Source organism: Suricata suricatta, chromosome 3 (genome assembly GCF_006229205.1).
Source record: "Suricata suricatta isolate VVHF042 chromosome 3, meerkat_22Aug2017_6uvM2_HiC, whole genome shotgun sequence".
NCBI lineage: Eukaryota > Metazoa > Chordata > Mammalia > Carnivora > Herpestidae > Suricata > Suricata suricatta.
The window spans coordinates 157,688,163-157,710,649 of NC_043702.1; positions in this window are offsets into that span (position 1 = coordinate 157,688,163).

A 22,487-nucleotide genomic window follows, 5' to 3' on the forward strand; every position below is an offset into this window, starting at 1 on the left:
GATGACAGCTTTGTAGTAGAGGCTAAAGTCTGGGATTGTGATGCCTCCCGTTTTGGTTTTCTTCTTCAATATAACTTTGGCTAAACGGGGTCTTTTGTGGTTCCATATGAATTTGAGGATAGTTTGTTCTAGTTTTGAGAAGAATATTGGTGCAATTTTGATGGGGATTGCATTGAATGTGTAGATTGCTTTGGGTAGTGATGACATTTTCACAATGCTTATTCTTCCGATCCATGAACAGGGAATATTTTTCCATTTCTTGGTGTCTTCTTCAATCTCTTTCATAAGTTTTCTATAGTTTTCATCATATAGGATGAATTCAGTAAAGTCACAAGGTACAAAATCAATGTACAGAAATCAGCTGCATTCCTATACACCAAAAATGAAGCAGACGAAAGAGAAATTAAGAAACTAATCCCATTCACGATTGCACAAAAAACCATCAAATACCTAGGAATAAACCTAACCAAGCAGTTGTAGTTTTAAATGGGAAAGTCCATGTACTAGGCTAAGATAAGGAACCAATGGAAAGAATGAGGGTAAACTCTGAATAAAAAGGAAACTAAGAGTTTGGTAGAGGTGAAACTGTAAACACAAACATTGCCAGTTTAATTACGACAATAACAAGATTTTGAAATGAAAAAAATAATGAAATTAGGAGTGTGGAGGAAATCATGTAAATACAAGCAGACATATAGAGATATATCCTGAATGATCCTGAGAACAGAAGTGCTGAGCCAGAATTGGCATTGTTAAAAGGCAGGATTTATTTGAAAGAATTGTTTTATTATGATTAAAGTATATTTTAGGTGATTCTTAACTTAGTTTTGAATGCAAAACCTTCACACCACCCGAAAGAAATCCTTTCTCATTGAAATGAACAGACTGAGCATAACAGAGAAAAATTACAAGGAAACTAAAAGAATTAATGAAGGCCTTGAATCATATTTTGCCCTAGTCAAACTTTGATATATATCAATAATTTGGTAAAATATGAGAATATGCAAGACTTTATTAATGAATAAAAGCTTCATGATAGTATATTTCCAAAAGGATTCCATTTGGGACAAAATGATTGAATATGTTTTTCCAGAGGCATGATATGAATTTTGTCTTCACAAAATCAACACCTAATTCCCACCTAGGTTGTGTATCATAGTCAAATAAAATGAGGAAATGAAAAATATTTTTGTTACTTGCTTCAGAAATTTTGTTTCTTAAGTTTACTTGTTTTTAAAGTCCTATTAATTAACTCGACTATAACAGGAACCACAGAAAGTAGATTGCTCATTTTTATTTGATATACATTGCTTATTATTTTTTTAATTTATTTTTGAGAGACAGAGAGAGAGAGACAGCTAGCAGGGGAGGGTCAGAGAGAGAGGGAGACACAGAATCTGAAGCAGGTTCCAGAATCTGAGCTAACTGTCAGCACATAGCCCTACCGCGGGGCTCGAACCCACCAACCGTGACCTCATGACCTGAGCGGAAGCCAGACCCTTAACTGACTGAGCCATCCAGGCGCCCCTGCTTATTATTTTTAAGCCAGGCAAAATGTTGTCCCATCAAGCCAATGGACATCTATTGAAAACTTTGAATTGATTTTTACATGAGCCATAGAATCAAAACCTATTCATAACTCTAAATACAAATAAAAAAGAATTCCTCCCATTTCTTATGTCATCTTCTGATAGCCAATACTTCCTATAAGAGCTTGAAATATAGTATGAAAAAGATACTTTTACACATTACTGAGTTAAAAAAATATTTCAAGGGTCAATGTGGAGAAGTATATTATTTTATTTGCAGATTTCCAACACATACTGAATGTTCAAAGTTGCTAGAAAGTAGCTAAATAAACCACCTTTTTCAAGCTAATGAAACTGATGTTTCAAATCTGTAGTATTGACATCTGAATTACTATTGGTTGCATAAACCTGGCGCTGTGTTTCAATGGCCAGGGAACTTCAAAGAGGATTCTAATAGAAATAAGAAAACAGAGCTAAGGCAAATTAAATGGCAATTGATACTCGTTGAAATAATGAAACAACTAAGTGGGCCTACATTCTAAACCTAATTTTAGAGAGATGATCTGGTTTCTTTAAATACATTTCAAAATACTATATTCCTTTAAAATAATTTGTAGAGGATGTAGAAGTAGTAACTTTTATACATTCATATCATAACGTGGAAGCATATTTATAATTTAAAAAAGTGATAAAAAGGTTAAACCTTTTAGTTGAATTGGAATAGTCATTACTGGTAAAAATCATTTTGCTACTCAAATACGCCTAATAGCACCAGAACTACAGACATAAAGATTCCAGAAATAATGATTCAAAATTCAACATATAGTGACAACCACTAGGTGATATACCAGAATAAGTTTGTCTATTTTTTGTTTAAACTTACAAGTCATGTTTTCAAAGAAAGTGCCTCAATAGAAGAAAGATTAAAACTTTGATGAGAAATAAATCAGTTCTGGCTGCACTATGATAATATTGGCAATAATTTCAATTACTTAAATAATAGCAGTTTACTTTTTGCTCATGAAATGATACCATGTGGATGTTACTGATTAGTGCATTTCTATAAGTTGCCCACAAGCTTGGATTGTGGACCAGACTCCTTTCATTTTGAGAACACATTAGCTGCTAAGGTCTCAAAATACTTTGGGTCAAGTTTGCAAACATTCTCTAAACTTAGAGAAAGCACATGCACTTCTTAAACTCCAAACTCAGAAGGTGATGTTGTAATTAGGGAATAGTCCACTCTCATCTCTGTGAATATCTGAAGAATTTCATGGTCCCCAGATCACCTTCAGATTCAATAATTCACTAGAGAAAAAATTATAAGACTAAACTTTGATATTCACAATTACAATTATTACAGGGAAAAGATGCAGATTAAATACAGTTAATGGAAGAGACTATGAGAAGGAGTCCCTGTTCTATGTGTGTCGCTTCTTCTTGTCTTCTTCCAGTGGAGTCATGGACAATGCTGTCTCCCAGGAAGAAAGTGTGACAAAATGCATGAGGTATTTTGCCACCGGGGTAGCTCACCCAAGCCTTAGTGTCCAGAATTTTTATTAGGGCTTATCACAGAGACTTGGTCCACTGACTACATGACTACCTGATTCCTACCCACTTCCCAACTTTAGAGAAGAAGCTCATACAGTGTAACCCAAAGAACACACCCTAAATCACATTGTTAGGCTACCTACCATGGCCCAAAGCACCCAGGCAAACAAAGGAGCATTCATAAAGCAAGACATACCAAGAGTTTAGATATCATCTCCCAGGAGGCAAGCACAAAGACTAGACCATTCTTTGAACAAGGTTAAATTCCTTACTACACAGTAACATCACTTCTACTGATGTTTTTTGTTATTTTGTTTTTTGTTTGTGTGGGCAACAAACAGTCACATAATATTTAAACTCTAGGGCAGTTGGAATATGGAGTCGTTGGCTGAATAGCCTCTTGCCAGAAATGACTATACATAACAGAAAAGGGAGTGCAACTCTTGCTAGATAGTTATTTCTGGATGAGGGTAACTTTCTATATATTAGTATTTCTCAAATTTGTACAGATTCATGGTGGGTTCATGAATATATACTTGAAGATACATATTTTCTTATAATTATTCTTATGACAATCTTAAAGTTAGCATACTCTCATCTTAATAAAGATAAAAATAGTTAATATTTATTGAACCTATACTACATGGTTGGCAATATTTTAACTATTTTACAAATATTATTGTATTTAATTGTTAGAATACTCATTAAAGAACAGAACCAACAGAAAAAGTAACCCAGGCACTTGTCTCATAGTAAGTTCATGCTGTTGAGCATAAATCTTTTGGACTGAAAGATTATATTTTGACAAAGAATGGAAAGATTATTTTAGTGCCCAAGTTTATTTGTGTTCACTCTCATAAAGAGTCTTATAACAGGAAAAATATTTTTGAAAGATTAAAGGTATTTTTATTTTTTATTATTTATTTTTAATGTTTATTTATTTTTGAGAGGGGGGAGGGAGGCACAGAATCTGAAGCAGGCTCCAGGCGCTGAGCTGTCAGCACAGAAACCAATGCAGGACTTGAGCTCATGAACCATGAGATCATCACCTGAGCTGAAGTCGGATGCTTAACCAACCGAGCCACCTGGGTGCCCCTAAAGTCACTATTCATTCCTGGAAATAAGACTGCCCTACTGCATCTGTTAGGGCCATCCTAGGTACAACTAACAGAGTGTTAAATAATAATCAATTTTCTGACTCATTGAGAAATTGGAGAGCTAGTGTAGACTTAAGGGGCTGTCTTTTTTTTTAATCCAGACTTATTGAGGCCTGTTTGACATGTAGACCTTGTATGCATTTAAGGTGTATAACATGAAGTTTGATCAATGTATACATTTTGAAATGATTACCACAATTAAGCTAATTAACATGTCCATTAGCTCATATAATTATTCTTTTTTCATTAATAGTTAGAACACTGAAGATCTACTCTCAGAAAATTTGAGGTACCAACACTGTATTATAAACAATTACCATGCAGTACACTATATCTCCAGATTTTGTTCACTCTGAATGACTAAAACATTTTACACTTTGACCAACATCTCTCATTTTATCCCCAGTCCCAGCCCCTGGCAACCACCATTCCTTCCCCTTTGCTTTTATGAGTTCTACTTCTTTAGATTCCACATATAAGTGAAATACAGTATTTGCACTCTTATGTCAGGCTTATTTTACTTAGCATAATATCTTCTATGTTGTTGCAGATGGCAGGATCTCTTTTTTGTTTTTTAAGGCTGAATAATAGTCCACTGTACGTAAACACCAATTTTTCTTTATTTCTTCATCCTTGATAAACATTTAGGTGGTTTGTATACATTGGATATTGTGAATAATACTGCAATGAACATGAGGGTGCAGATATCTTTCCAAGATACTCATTTCATTTCTTTTTGAATATCTACCCAGAGGTGGGATAGCCGGATTATATGGTACTTATAATTTTAGTTTTTGAGGAAACTCTGTACTGTTTTCCATAATGCCTATATCAATTTATTTCTTGTCAACAGTGTTAATCAAGATTCCCTTTTCCACCAATACATTTTTTCCATAACACTTTAACTTTGTCTTTTTGATAATAACCATTACAATACACTGGAAGTAATATTTCATTGTGGCTTTGATGTATGTTTCTCTGATAATTAGTGATATTGAGCACATTTTCATATACTTATTAGCAATTTGTATGTCTTCTGAGAAATGTCTTTTCATTTCCCATATTTTTTTAATGTTTTATTTATTTTTGATACAGAGAGAGACAGAGCATGAGAGGGGGAGGGGCAGAGAGAGAAGGAGACACAGAACTGGAAGCAGGCTCCAGGCTCTGAGCTAGCTGTCAGCACAGAGCCTGATGCGGGGCTCGAACCCACGAATGTGAGATCTGACCTGAGCTGAAGTCAGAGGCTTAACCGACTGAGCCACCCAGGCACCCCATCATTTCCCATATTTTTAAGTTGGGTTACTTGCTTGTGTGTGTGTGCATGTGTGTGTGTTTTGCTATTGTGTTATTTGAGTTCCTTATACATTTTGGATATTAGTCCTTTATCAAATAAATGGTTTGCAAGTAGTTTTCCATGTTCCATAATTTGTGTGTTCACTATGTTTACTTTGCAGAAGTTTTTATTGTGTGACATAGTCCCACTTGCTTATTTTCACCTATTCTTCTTGTGCTTTTGCTCTCAGATCCAAAAAATCCTTGCCAAGATCAATGTCAAGATTTTCCCCTTTGTTTTCTTTGTAAAACTGTAGTTTTATGGTTTCAGGTGTGACATTTAAGTCTGTCATCCATTTTGAGTTGATTTTGGTACCTGATGTGGGATAAGAGTTCAATTTCATTCTTCAGAATGTAGATATCCAACATTGCAACATCCTGTATTGAAGAAACTATCTTTCCCCATTGAGTATTCTTGGTACATTTGTCAAAGACCAGTTGAATGTAGATATGTAGATTTATTTTAGGCTCTCTATTCTGGTCCACTAGTTTATACGTCAGTTTTTATGACAGTTCCACACTGTTTTGGTGTATACAATTCTTCATAGTAGTCTTTAATGATCCTTTGTATTTGTGTGGTATCAGTTATAATTTCTAATTTAAAGCTTTATTTTATTTGAGTCCTTTCTCTTTTTTCCCCTCTGGTTCGTCAATTTTGTTTATTCTTTTTAGATGTCTATTTTTTAAACTTCTCTCATCTTTATTATTTCCTTATTTCTGCTAACTTTGGGATTACTTCATTCTTTGTCTAGTGTCTTGAGGTGTAAAGTTAGTCTGTTTACTTGAGATATTTCTTTTTCTTCTTAATAAGTGTTTATTACTATAAATTTCCCTCTAAGAATAGCTTTCACAACATCTCACAAGTTTTGGTACATTGTATTTCCATTTTCATTTGTCTCAAGGTTTTTTTTCCCCCACTTGATTTCCTCTTTGATTCACTGGTTGTTCAGCAATGTGTTATTTAATTTTCACAAATTGGGAAATTCTCAAATTTTCCTTGTGTTATTCACTTCTAGTTTCTTACCATTATGATCAGAAAAGAGACCTGATATGATCTCAATCTTTTCAAATTTGTTACAACTTGTTTTGGGACCTAATATCTGATCTATTCTTGAGAACACTCCGTGTGCCCTTAAGAATGTATGGATGGAATCTTCTGTACATGTCTAATAGGTACATTTGGGCAAAGTGTTATTCAAGTCTTCTGTTTCTTTATTGATTTTCTGTTGGGATGATCTAGCCATTGCTGAGAACAGAATATTTAAGTCCCTACTATTATTGTATTGTTGTCAACTTTTCCCTTCAGTTCTTTTAATATTTGTTTTATATATTTAAGTGTTTCAGTGTAAGGTGCATATTTATTTATATTTGTGATTGACTCCTCTTGATGAGTCTCATTATCTAACAGCCTTCTCTAGTTTCTTGTGACATTCTTTCACTTAAAGTCTATTTTGTCTAATATTAGTATAATCACCCTGCTTTCCTTTGTTACTATTTTCATGGAATACCTTGATGACTTTACTTTCAACCTGAATGGTTTTCTAAAGAGAAAGTGAGTCTTTTGTAAGCATCAAATAGATTTTTTTTTGTTTTTAATCCATTCAGCTACCATATGTATTCCTGGTGTGTTAATTAACTATTTAATTAGTTTTGAGTTTTAATTTCAGTCTTTGCCTAAAAAGACAGTTGAACCTGCACTAAGCATGGGTTATCACATACCGTATTTTATACTTATTCTATCGATATTTTATCCTCTAAATATTTTGTCATCTGAGGTAGTACAGATCATTTAAACCTCTTGTTAAAATCATTTTCTCAAAGAAGAGGATCAATATGATCAATCTTAACTAATCAGGTCTACTGTTCAGCATAGAACTGGAATAGGGCCAAGAATTCCCCAAGCAGTCAGGATCAAAAGTTTATTTACTGAAGCATGGAGTGGCCAGGTGATTCTGGAGAAAGAATTGGGAACCTGGAGAATTTGAAATCTTCAAAGGACTTACCAGAAGTGATTGTTCATTGAGGAATGTGTGAGACAGGTCCCTGGCTGCACCTACTGGAGTTTCCAAAATATGTAAATAGCCTTGAGTAATTGAGGACATTGGGATTTATTATAGGTCCTCCTTCTAAATACCACCCTTCAATTTCACATGTGTAAGTCTTAATTACCAATATGACTGTATTTGGTACGAAGGTCTTTAAAGATGTAAATAAGATTAAATGAGATCATAAAGATAGGACAATAGCCCAATATAATAGTGTTTTTGTAAGAGGAGGAAGAGACACCAGTAATACATACTCACAGAATAAAGACCATACAAGAGCACAATGAGAGTGTGGCCATTTGCGATCTAAGAACAAAGACCTCAAGAAAAACTAAACCTGCTAACACCTTGATTTTGGACATCCAGCCTCTAGAACAATAAAAATTAAACTCATATCTTTTAAGTCACCCAGTCCATAGCATCATTTTATGGCAATCTTAGCAAACTAATATAGCACCTACCCCTTCACATCTTGACATAGGCTTGGGAGGTTACGTCTTTCTCAGAGAAGCCCTAGGTCAATATGAGACTAGTCATATTAAGTTAGAAAGAGCTAAGTAATGTATGAAGCAGAGATAAAACTTAATCCAGCACCTTATTGTTCTCCATGGTATGTATCAGTTTGAAAAGATACATTAACTCTCAAATAACCTTTTGCGAAAAAACCATAGTAACTGAGGAGAAAATTTTATGTGCCTGCCAGCTTCTCAGAAGCATGAGACTTAAGAGCTCAGGTAAGTATTCAGAGTTTAGAAGCACCAGCTAGAACTGAGGTGGGAAGCCTCATCAGAAAAGCGAGACACTTGAGCAATTACCATCAATGTCATGTCTGAAGATAACAGGCAACCAGTTGACACTCAAATCCCTGTGAAGATAATCTATACTATGTAAGATAGCGAAGTATTCAGAGCACTGACACAGCAGTGGAATAAATATAAAATATAGTGGACAATAACCAAAGACTCCACATGGTGTTTTCCACATAGAATAATCCAATATAGTCTTACTCCTACACACTTAGACAAAGACTTAACCTGTAATTCAAAACTAATTAATTATTTAAATATATCAGCAATGTTCCTTGCTTAAATGGACATCACACACACAAAAAAATTAAGGCAGAATAAATATTTTTAACAATGTACCTCAATGCCAAGTATTCAATCTTCCCAGGTTTTACTTTTGTACTTGACAATATCTGAAAGAGGTGGGCATCATGAGATTTTGTAAAGATCACTAAATGATTTCATAAGAATTAATGAAATCATATTATCAAACAGTAAGGACATTGGTTAAAAAACAGGCAAGCATATATACAGATGTGCAGGTGCATTCACACACACCTCCCCAAACTCAGTTACTAGGCCATGTAGTTTCACTAACCATTTTAAATCATATCTTTCCAGTAACTTGTGTCCAGTTGTTCTGTCCGTAGGTCCAGGTTTTGCAGATCCTCTGTGTTGTTCCCCATGCCAGTTTGTTCAGGAATGACTTCTATCTAGTCAGTTTACATCAAATGTGAAGAATTCTATCTCTACAGCTGCACACATTTAATCAAAGCTGAAATGTTTTCTGAAGTTGAAATGTATCAACAAAGTGTTCACTTTTATCATGATGCTTGTTTAGGCAGGATTTGTGGGGTTCTCATAAGCTTAGCATATAAACAATATGCTCTTTCTCATTCTCTAGTTTTTAAGTTTTTATCTCTAGTATTCTGTAATTCCATACCAATATTTCTGCCCTGGTGTGCTGCACACTTGAAAAAGTTTTACAATATTCAGATGCATGATGTCCAAGCTGAGGAATTTACTTCTTTTTAGGTTGATAATGTCTCCCCATAAGATTTTCCTTTTCTTTATTTTTCTTTGCCTTTCTCTGTGAACGTGCTTCACTGGTAACTGGATGGAATTATTTTGAGGCAGAAGTTGGGAGGGGTTGATTATTGACAATAAATAATACCTTTATATATATCTCAAAAATAATGATTGTAGATATTTGTGAAACAGAATAAGTGTGTAGTTTGGGGATAAAGTTACTTTTTAGAAGTTAAAATCACTGTCGCTATGATTTTTTTTTAAAAGTTCACATTAAAATAATGAGAATTACACATAACAGCTTTTGAGTGGATTGCAGAAGCTGTGTGCCTAATTTGCAAAGTTACAGAATTTCCTAGCATAAAAGCATTTAAAGACGCTTGTCATGTTGAAAGGTTGGCAATGTAAAGGCCAAATTAGTGCAGAAGGCAGGTAGAAATACATGCAGCATATGAACTGGGGACTAAGTAATGGAAATAAATAGTGGCATAATGGAGAAGGCATTACTGAAAACATCAACTTGATGAAACAATTGCTAAATGTTTAATGGGGTGACTATTTTAATATTATCCCTCCCAGATAACATACTGCAAACTTTACTCTGTTTCTCCCATGTTTCCTCGTTTTTAGATTGGTATTTATTTATTGTACTTCTTTAAAATTAAGATTCATTGTTTTGAATTTAGAGATATTTGAATCAAAATTTTTTAAAAAAGCATGTTATTTAATTTAAACTAACTTTTTAAATTTTTTTTTTGTTTTTTAGAAAGTGAGCGAGAAAAACACAAGTAGGTGAGAGGGACAGAGGAAGAGAGAGATAACCTCAAACAGTCTCCATGTAGGGCTCAATTCCATAAACACAAGATTATGAGCTGAGCCAAAACCAAGAGTTGGACACTCAACTAACTGAACCACTCAGGCACTCTCTCCCCCTTTTTATAAGTAGGCTCCTCACCAAACAGTGAGCCCAGTGCTGGGCTTAAACACATGATCTTGAGATGAAGACCTGAGCTAAGACCAAGAGTTGGATGTTTAACCAATTGAACCACCCTGGCATCCCTTAACTAGCATAGTTTTTAAACACAAGTTTATTCTATATTTCTACACCTAAGAACATCCTATAAAATGGCTGCATGAAATACTAACAATTAAATGTATTATATTAATTTCTCCTTTTTTATTATAGTATATAACAGTCATAAAAATTCTTGTTGGAAAAACTTCCTCCCTTTGTATTTCTAATTACTTCCTTAGAATGCATTTCTAGAAATAGAAAAGCTTGAAAAAAGTCATGAATATATTAATGACTCTTAAGATACATGTAAAAAAATTGGTTTCAAGAAATACAATAACAATATTTTTCAGACTCAGTGAAATTTATACAAAGGTTTTACAATAGTAATTATCTTGTAATTGATAAATGAAATTTAATAAAAGCATAAATGTTAAGGTAATCATATTGTATAGATTTAGACGCAAACTTAATACTTTAATGTGATCACATCATTTTGTTGATGACTGAGTTCAGAACCAGTTCATTGAAATCAGCAGTTATATGTAACTTAGAACACGGTCAAAGCTGAAATTTAAATTTTCTTCCTTGATATACATAGCATTTCAAATAGTAGGCGATATCTTGTAGGTATCTTAGAATTACAAATGAAGTAACTGATACCCTAGACTACTGTCAAGATAAAACTGTATTTTCACAGCTAAAATTGATTTCTTATTGTATCTATCTTAGCTGACAACTTGAATATCTTTATCAGGTTGAGAAAACAACAGAACTATTTTTCCCTAAGTAACTAATTATCGGAATTGGGCTGACATTGAAAGGCTAATAAACTCTATTAGATAACTTTTATGGCTACATTTAATATATGTAATTATTTAACAAGATGTTTGAGTATGTGCTGTATGAATAAGATATTATGTGACTTTTTAAAATGAAAATAATAGTTCATCGTAGACACTGCAGTAAGATGATGAAAGCCCAGGACTGCGCTCACAGAACTGCATCAGACATTTGTGTCGATCTCAACAAATACTTTTACCAATTTCAACTTGTAATTCTTGCCAATGTACATAGTCGATGTTTATGTGTTTCCTAAAAATATTTTGATATTATCTTCAGTTAGAATTAATCCAGTTTTGCTTTCACATTTGCTGCAATCTGTTTTTTCTTGTTTTTCTTGTCAGTCTCTTTCTTTCCTTTCCATCTTCTATCACTCTAAGTAACGATGCCTTACACACACACACACACACAAGGGACACACACACATGCACACGTACACAAATAAAGGATTGTTTCCTTTTGTACTTTACAAATATTGAATCATCCCATATAGAACCTATTTTTTTCTCAATACACAGTGTAACATGAAAATGCTTGCTGTTTACTGGACTAAAAATCTGTCCCATTCATTTTAATGAGGTAATTGAACTTTGCTTAAATCTTATGTGTATCATACTTGAATTGTGGTAATGGTATAATTGATTTTTTTGATATACAACTCCAGAGCTAAAACTGTTTGGTTTTTGTATATATAAACTTCTAATTTTAATATATATTGAGATTTTCTGACAAGCAGAGATGTTAACAGAATCTTTAAATGTGTTTCCTGCCATGTTGGTTTTGTGAATTGCCCTATAAAATCTCATTAGCTCACTTTTCTTTTGACATTATTAATTTTTCTTAACAGTTGGTAGAAGTAGTTTCTATATATTGCATAAAAACTTTATCTTTAATATAAGTTTTATAGTTTTCCAATCATTTTTATTTCCATTTATTTTTTTTACGTCTATGTAATGCTTAAGAATAGATTCTCGATTCTCCTTTATCTTCTGAATTTTCTAGTTTCCTTATACTGCCAATCATAGGTCTCTGAGTATGTTTGTAGTTTGGTATATAACAAAAGTTTTCTTTATAATTCAATAAGAAAATTATATTTGCATTATTTTATTATTTTTGGGGGGAGAGACAGTGGGAGAGAGAGATTTTTTTAAAAACTTTTTATGTCTTTATTGCGAGAGAGAGAGATCAGGAGCAAGTGGGGGAGTGGCAGAGAGATAGAGATAGAGACAGAGAGGGCGGGGTGGAGACTGAAGCAGGCTCCAGGCTCTGAGCTGTCAGCACAGAGACAAATGGGGGGCTCAAACCCATGGACTGGAAGATCATGACCTGAGCCAAAGTCAGAAGCTCAACCAACTGAGCCACCAGGCCCCCCTCTTTTTAAAAATTAAATTTTTTTTAATTTGTGAGAGAAAGAATTTTAAGCCAGCTTCATATTCAGCATAAGGCCCAATCTTATGACCATGACATCATGAGTATAATAGACCCTTTCTGCCTCCTACTCAAATGCTTGACCTCAGCTCAACTCCTGTGGCCTGGACTGTAGTTCCCATGACGGTCATTCAAAGAGTTACCTGATCTTTGTCACTACCAGATAAAATGTGGTAACTTCTGACAACAATGTTGTGGTCTAGATATTAATTTTTTATATCTAGAAATTTTTTCTTGCCTTAGATCTTCCAAAAGTATATTTATTGTCTGTGTCTTGCATTCTTACATATGTGGAGAGTGAGGTGGAACTTCCTGTGTTTGTTCAGCCATCTTGATTGGAAATTCTTTATTAACAATCTGTAGACAAATACGACATCTCACCATATGCATCCAGTGCATAAGTCACAGTTCAGTTTCTCCTAAATATTATTTAAGTACAACCATTAAATTGTTGTTATACTTCATTGCAATTCATGTAATTTATTTATATGAGATACATAACTGGAACATATTTTTTAATTATGTTTTAACATTTATTCACCAATTAAAAGTTTTCTGTGGCTGATAGGTAGTTCAGTCAGTTAAGCGTCTAACTCTTGATTTCAGCTCAGGTCCTGATCTCATGGTTCGTGAAATCGAGCCCTGTGTCAGGCTCTGCTGATAGCTTGAAGCCTGCTTTGGATTCTCTCTCTCCTTTTCTCTCTGTCCCTCCCCCACTCATTCTTTCTCTCTGTCTCCTCTCTCTTTCTCTCTCTCTCACTCAGTCTTTCACTCTTCTCTCTCTTAAAATAAATAATAATAGAAAAAGTTTTCTATGTAGAATTCCTTTAAAAAACAGAGGTAATGTAAACAATAAAAGGAAATTAATCAGTTTTTTTAAAGTTTTTATTTATTTATTTTGCAGAGGGGATGGACAGAAAGAGAGGGAAAGAATCCTAAACCGGTTCTGCCAGCACTGAGCCCTATCCATGGGACTCAATCTCAGAACCGTGAGATCATGACATGAGCTGAAATCAAGAGTTGCAGGTTTAACCCAGTGTGCTACCCAGGCACCCCAAGTTGTGTTTTTTTTCAGGAGTTCAGGTCTTTGAAAACATATGGATAGGGAGTGGGTAATGAGTTGCATCCTACTTTTTTAAAACAGTTAATGTAAGCTCCAAAAGTTTTGAGAATTTAAAGGTAAGATAAATTACAGTAATTTAGGTAGAAGCCATATTCTAAATTTACATATTCTAAAACTTATTAAACATTTAAGTTAAGATACACATAAGTCACGTCGGGACACTGTTTTAAGAGATTTAAAACTAAAAAAGCAATGTCATTCTGCTTCTGGTTTTGATATCAGCTAGCCCCTGAGTGTTTTTTAAAAACCATTTTGAAAGTAAAAGGTTAAGACTCAAATTTTGCTTCAGGTTTTCCAATTACTCTGTGTGTGTGTGTGTGTGTGTGTGTGTGTGTGTGTGTGTGTATGCTATTTCCCACCCCCTTCCCCCAAAGGAACACTCTTGTCAGAAATAATTGTATTTCCCCAAACTCTGCTGGTATGTCAAATCTGTTTGAGCTCAGATTTAGGCCATTATCCCAGCAGGACTTCAAAGTCTGATGATCCAGAACCAAACAAGAGCATCCAGAATTCTCTAGCTCAGAATAAAATGGGTCTTCTGGATCTAAAATAACCAACCAATTCATCCACATCACATTATTGGAATAAGATGGTCATTAAAATAATTAATCTCACATTTTTCTGATCTGTTGTATGCATTTTTCCCTGAAATTAAAGTTTAAGTTATGAAGATGATTGATAAATACCACTCCTTAAAATAAAAAGATTTGAGAGATGTAAAATGAGGCTCATTTTTAGAGAAAAATGCGATTTCAGAACTAAGTATGGAACTAGTACTTTTAATTCATAGAAATATGTCATAATTTTAGAAAAAGTTGGACATGTAACATTCCTGAATTCAGAGACAATATTGAAAATAGTGGACAGGATAAGGAGGAGAAGATACACTGTGATTATGAACTTCAATTGATGAATGTGATGAGCTACGTGTTAGAATTAAATTCAAATGACACAGAGTATACAAATGACACTGAACCATGCAGGCACCATTCGTGGTCGTCCTGGTCCAAGTTATCTATCTGGTCCTAACAAAACATATTTTTTAAAAAGAATACACAGGGGCACCTGGATATCTCCATGGATTAATTCTTGACTTCTTAACTTTGACTCAGGCCATGATCTGGTAGCTCATGAGTTTAAGCCCCGTGTTAGGCTCCATGTTGACAGCATAGAGATTCTCTGTCTCCCTCTCTCTGTTCTTCTCTTCCTACCCCAGAAAAATAAGTAAATAAACATTAAAAAAATAAACTAGAAACTAATATACAAATGGCCAAATTGATCAAATAAAACATTTTGAAAAATTATATAGCCAAATAGATACATGATTTGATTTCTGTTTCACTATATAAATATCTAGAATTATTGCATGGACAGTAATGATAATAAGGTTTTCAGTCCCTCGGTGAAATAGTTCTGTCTCTTGTTCATTTTGTGTGTGTCAAGTGGCACTTACCATCTCAGCTTAATGAGCTTAATAAAACTTAATGAAAGAGTCTTCAAACTGAATGAAGCACTTTAAAATGCAAAACAAAGGAAAATAAAGATTGGACAACAGCGCTAGACCAAAAGAAATAAAAAATGTTCTGGAGGGTCAGGATGTAGATAGGTCATAAATCGATCACTATGAATATTTAGAAAAAAGTTAACTTGACAAAGTATGTAGTGTTTTTCCCATTAGGAGAAAGCTATCTTGTAATATAATCTGAATTATATATACACAGATAAATAGTTATACATTTATACTGTATTTCATAGATCTGCATACATTAATAGCTTTACTGTAGGGGCGCCTGTATAACTCAGTCAGTTAAGTGTCCAACTTTGGCTCAGGTCATGATCTCATGGATCTTGAATTTGAGTCCAGCGTTGGGCTTTGTGCTGACAGCCCAGAGCCAAAAGCCTACTTTGATTCTGTGTCTCCCTCTTTCTCTCTCTGCCACTCCTCCACTCAAACTCTTCTCTCAAAAATAAACAGTAATTTAAAAAAAAAAAAGCTTTATTGCACAAAACTATACAGAATAAATCCATGCTTTGTGATGTTAGGACCAAAATGAAGGTTGAAGTCTAAAATGTTTATGCACGGTGGCTGTTAGGGATTCCAGAATATTTGTAGAAGGCAAGGTCAGCTAAAGGCAATTGATATCACCAAGAGTTTAAAATTCAATTGCATGGGCTTTTCTGAAGTTCAGATTTTCATGCAATCTTTCTTTGTGAAAACACCTTTGTTAGACTTAATTTACAAAGAGATTTAATGCCACATAAAAATTAATTAATTAATACAAGGAATAGTGACTATGAAAACTAAGTTAAGATTAAAAACTACCCTAGAGTCATTGGACATATTTAAAACATTAATAAATCAGTGTAAGGTTGATGATGTATTCTGAATTACAGTTTTTTTATGAAAGAATACTAATTTCACACTTAGAAAAACAAGACTAACAAGGTGTCTTCAAGCTGAACATATTGTTTTAATATAAGACAAAAGTTAATTAATGAGATGCTACTAAGTTTTTAAGGTGAATTACTCAGTGTGGTCCTAAAGACGAGAGCTTGGGCCAAAGTTTGCATGGTATGGCCACAGTAAACAAGCTCTCAAACCTTAGCAACCTAGTTAGAATCATGAGGACTATCAATGTCATTTCTCCCACCTCCACTGTTGTTTGAGGCCATCCATGAAATTTTATACATAAAGAAACAATAAAATCACGTACACAGTTAAGCACTATTCTTACTATTTGTCTTCTGTTCTGGATAGTAACAACATATATATGGTGCTTTTCTAGATACTGTGGAGTAATTATAAACATGTTTTTTGTACTAACTTTGTGAACATATTATTTCTTTATAAACAGAGAAAGACTGAAATACTATTGGACAGTCTTTTTATAAACATGACTAGCTTTTAACACAAGTTGTCAACAAGTGTTATATAACTTTGAATATTTCTATTTTTTCCATAGATAATTAGCAGATGAAAAGTCAACCCACATTCATTGAGAACGAGAAACAACTTTAAATAATGTTGGGGTTAATTGGAGCATTCAACAAATAGTCTCTCAACTTCCCCGCTGTTTTGGAGAAAGACATGTTTTCCTGTCCCAGAGACTCTGGGATTGGTCATGTGAATTACTTTGGATGACTGTAGGAGGGAGAAATAATGTGAACAAAGGATAAAGTGCATTCCGATGTTTGGCCAGCTTTTGGTTTCTAGAACATTCTCTAGGCAATTGCTGTTACTCAGTTGGGGACTCAGACTGAGGCATGTGCTTAACCCAACAAAATCCTGGGGCGTGATTCACAGCCTAAAGGACAGCCATGCAAACAAGCCAGCCTAGATCAGCCCAAGGGCAGCAGTAGCCTTGGAGATACAGGAACAAGCTGGAAACACTTGATATTTTAAGATATTGGGTTTAAAATGATTGCTACTCTATATCACTGCAGCAATAAGTGATTGATACAAATAACTAGTCCAAATGTTCTAAATTCAAAAATGGATTAAGCTTTAGTGTGTAGAGGATAAAACTCTGTTGGGAGATAATTCTTCATGGGTCTAGTATTTTTTCTCATCTTGTAAGCAGAGGCCTTAATAGCTTTTATTACAGACTAGATTTCCAAGGATGTTTATAGAGCAATCAACCTTAGAAGATAAGCCGACTTGTTCTCTTGGAGGGAGAGCAAAATCCTAGACTCTTCATGACAACATAACCAAGATTTAATATTTGGGGGGAAAAGTTCTGTTCGACACATTCAATCATAAAAATTTACCAAATGCATAAAAAAGGTATAAGTATCGTAGTTCTATTGTAATTAATTAAATATCAAGAATAAAAGACAAATATTATACCACAGATTAAACCTGAGATGTAAGTGGGATTCTATATATAATTACCATATATATACATATAAATATAAAGAATTTATTTCAAAACCTTAGGAATAGTTTCAAATTTTGCTAAATCTGATAATTTTCTTCTCAAGTACTCATTGTCTAGGGAGAATCCCAAAGTAAACTTGCTTAATCACCAAAAATTACATATTAGTAAATAACACATGAGTAAGGATTTACTGTAGTTTCAGATTCAGATACAACAGATTTTCCAATTTGTAAATATTGCTGAGATGTGAAAAAGGGAAAGGAAGTATTTAAATATAGAATATCAATTTCAATATCAATTTATAAATTATATAGTATATTATCATATACATATGCTGTTACAGACTTTCAATAATTCTGATACTAAAAGGAAACAAATGAAAGTGTTGTGTGCCAGTGCATATTTACTGACACAAGTTTGCAGGTTGTATATTCGGCACTCCCTGCTAAAGATTTCCTCTCGTATCTAATTTTCATTCTATATTTTAAGTTTTTTATTTTATTTTATTTGCCTCTGCTTTGTGTTCGAATGTAGCTTTTTTATACATGGACTGTCATATTTGACAACTAAGGTATCAGTTGAAGCAGTGACTTCATTGTTGTTAAACACAATGCAAGTGTTACTTCTCCGAAAGATAAATGTCTACTACAGCTCATGTCATTCTGTAAAAAACACATGAAAATTGTGTGTATGTTCAAAGGTTGAAATTTTGGAGATTTAAAGAAATTAATGGTGTTTTTGATACACTGCTTATAAAACTGAAAACCTCTCACTGACTATGGCTATACCAAGAGGGATTTATGGATTTGACTATTTTATCACTTCCATGTCTAAATCTCAGAGCCAATCACCTATCCACCGGTTCCTAATCAGAATTTAAGCACACGTTTTGTTAAAAGACCAGGAATATGTATTCAAAATACTTTGGTACTTATTATTAAGTAATATTACCTCCTACCTTAAATTTTTTGAAAAAACTCATGTCAAGAAAAAAGGTTATGATGTATAAGTTTTTGATGTTTTTCTTCCTTCATTCCACGTATTTGTAAATTCATTCATCAACATGATTATTTCTTGGGTTCTAGAGGTTTAAAAAATCTTCTATGTAGATAGATACTGAAAAGCAGTTTTGGTTTAGTTCTCTGTTGGTGTTTTTTTTTTTTTTAATGTTTGTTTATTTTAGAGATAGAGACACACAGAGTGTGAGCAGGGAAGGGGCAGAGAGGGAGGGAGACACAGAATCAGAGGCAGGTTCCAGGCTCTGAGCTGTCAGCACAGAGCCCGACACAGGGCTCAAACCCACAAACTGTGAGATCATGACCTGAGCCAAAGCCAGATACACAATCAACTGAGCCACCCAGGCGGCCCTAATTCCTTTTTGAATTATAGCTCATATAAAGCAACTATTGTAGCAACTCCGGTAGTGATTTTTTTTTCCCTTGCTACTTGCTGCATCATATTTTTTCAAGCAGAAAATTATTTCAAATGAAGCAAACTCAAGATAGGGCTACCTGTGGAGAATTGTAAATAGAATGTATGGGGTGTAAAAATGTTGTAACTTAGATATTCAGGTAACTATGTAAAATGAAGACATTCTCCAGAGGGGTCTCAATCAAACTCAGACATAATCAATCAAAAATCACTTGGCACAGTGGAGTATTATTTGGCATTCTCTTTTTCATAAATTACAGATGCAATATATTCCTCGTATGACCAATACTCTTTATTATGCAATATAAAATTCCTGTGTGTGTAACATCTTTTCTTGCTTACTTTAGATAATAAACTTTTTAAAGTTTTTTATGTCTTTTATTTATTTTGGGGTGACAGAGAGAGACATGGCAAGCAAGGGAGGGTCAGAGAGAGAAGGAGATACAGAATCTGAAGACAGGCTCTAGGCTCTGAGCTGTCAGCACAGAGCCCGATGCGGGGCTCGAACCCATGAACAGTGAGATCATGACCTGAGCCGAAGCCAGATGCTTAACCGACTGAGCCACCCAGGTGCCCCTAGATAGTAGCCTTTTAAGCAGTATTTCCTGAACCTGGGACAATTAAACTCTCTGATCAAGTTTTCCTGGTTTCTCTTAAGGTCTTCTTTAAAGCAAACTTTTTTTCAAAATTGTTTTGTTTTCTTTGTTTCTTAATGATACTGCTAATGAGAGTTTTCTCTTAACAGTCATTTAAATCTTGTGACCACATATAATGTCAACTATGTTTGTTCAGATGCGTCCTGTTCAGTTTATTCTAAAAATCTAAAGATGTTCAATTATTGATGGTGTCTATACACACACATGAGTGTAACTGTTTGGATGGAATTTGCTAGTCATTAACCTGCTTCTAAATGTGTGATAGACTAAATTGATCAGTGAATCAATCTATTTTATGGAGAGCAAAATCAGGAGAGAGCTTTCATCAATTTTGTATACATAACCAACTTTTTTGATAAGTTCTAGTATCATTTAATTTTCCATTTCTTATTTTTCCCCAGAAGAAGAGATTACATCTTTCAATAAATAAACTGATTGAATAAATTGGTTTACTAATCAATGTCACTGCTCAATCCAGGACCTGCTGGTAGAAATAACTTATAAAACGATTTCCAACACTCATCAAACACATAATTATCCCTTCTTAAAATTGGATCTTTAACATTATGTGTCAAGACACTTCAATTAAAAAAAATGGCTTTTAAAAACCAGAAGCTATTTGAAAGAAGACTTTTTGGAAAAGAAACATTTACTTTGGGAAGTGAAGATGGATATTAGGAGGCATCCCAGAATAGAATCAGTGATTTGAGCATTGTCTAGAGACTACAGTCAGCCTCCTGGGCTCACACAATTGATCTTGTTAGAACTTTGAATTGATCAGAGTCAGCAAAATTGGCTTAGAACTAAACTGATTGAATTATAGATAAACCAGAAGACCAATTTAAAAGGAAAAATGTAATTTTCAAGAGATTTGTGTCATTTGGCAAGTACTTTATTTACTGAAAAAAATTATCAACCAGTACTTGTTAGGCCCCTCCTGTGTGCCATGAGCAGGGCAGACAATATTTAAAAGAGATACACACATTTTGTACGTTCAAAGACATTTCAAATTAAAAGAGATAATGGAGATTATGCGACAGAATTTCAGGAAAAGAATAGTGTAAATTGGAAAAAATAAGTTATATACTTTAAGCTTGATGAACTTTGAGAGCACAGTACACATGCCCCAACCACACAGAAATGCTTCTAAAACCAGTTCAGTCCTTGAGGCAAGATGTTGCCCAGTCCTGTGTTAAAATGCTGACTGTCAATGTGTTTCTCTCTCTTGTTTTAAAGGTATAAAACTCTTTTCAAAGATCTCACAAATATCACCCTCCCCCAAACACACACAAATCCCAAGGCTATTAAAACACTGTTTCTCCCACACTGCATGCTGACCCTAATTTCCTCAAGTTTATGTTTAGAGAACCTAGGGATTGGTATTTCCTCTGCTTCTCAAATCGGCCCCTTGGCTCTATCATGGGATCCGTCATTTTCCTCTTTCGTTACTCTGACCCTGGTTCATGGACATGGTGTATTTCTATTGCCCCCAGTCTCCTTCAAAAATAGCATTATTGAGTAACTTACCAAGATATTACTGTCAGGTACTATATGGTGTTCCAAATGTCAGTGTTTACATTGAAAACATCAATTCTCAATGTCCCACTAAACTACTGTGTGCTCTTGACCTGCCTCTGCCAATGTCTATGTCAGGCTTGCAATGCCTGAATATAAAGGGTTTTAACAGCTGCAGAACCAAATAGTACTAGTGACTTTTTTCCAACATTTCATAGCTTTTAATTCAACATATGTTAACTTCTTGTGTGTGTGTGCATGTGTGTATTTGTGTACAATTTGCTTTTGTTGCAATTTTTCTACCTATGAGTAAAACACAAACTCTACAAACTGAGGAGCACCATTTGGAGAATACAACTATGTCTTTTGGTGTTCCAAGCTCTTAAAAATGAAATAATTGTGCACCTTAAATCTCTCTGCCTTGACTCTTTCCCCTAAGGTTGCTCTGTTCTACAGGAAGCAATGCTGGGTATATGCTAGGAACTCTGGGTATTTCTGGAGTCTAGGGTAAGCATAAATAATTCTTAAAATTAAAACCCTGCTATGTGACAATTAAATTAATTTGGAGTATTTTTATACTAACGTATTGCAATGTTTAGAACCACCACTTATAAATTGATTTTTCTGTATCTGATAAGATTCGTTAAATTGATTCATTATATTGACATTCATTTCTCTTGTTTTAGAGAGTTTGAAGGTCACTTCACTATTACCTTTGTGCTGTCAGCCATAAATGTTTGCAATTTAGCAATTTTTTAGAGTAATTATGTTTACTTTGACAGCTTATTATCGCTTGATATATCATATTCTTAAAAGTACATATACTATTGTATGACTTTATCATATACACTTATTTTTTTCTAAAAACTATTTTAATTTAAAAGATATTTCCTCTAAAATGTTTTTTAAATTATGTTCTCTTTTTTTTACTTTATTTTTTCCAATTTCATTGGGATATAATCAACATATAACACTGCATAAATTTAAGATTCACAAAATGATCTGGTCTATGTATTTATTATGGAATGTTCACCACAAGAAGTATAGTTAACATCCATCATATCACATAGTAACAAATTGTTTTTCTCATGATAAGAACTTTTAAGATCTACTATCTTAGCATCTTTCAAATATACAATACAGCATTGTCAACTATAATCATCATGCTGT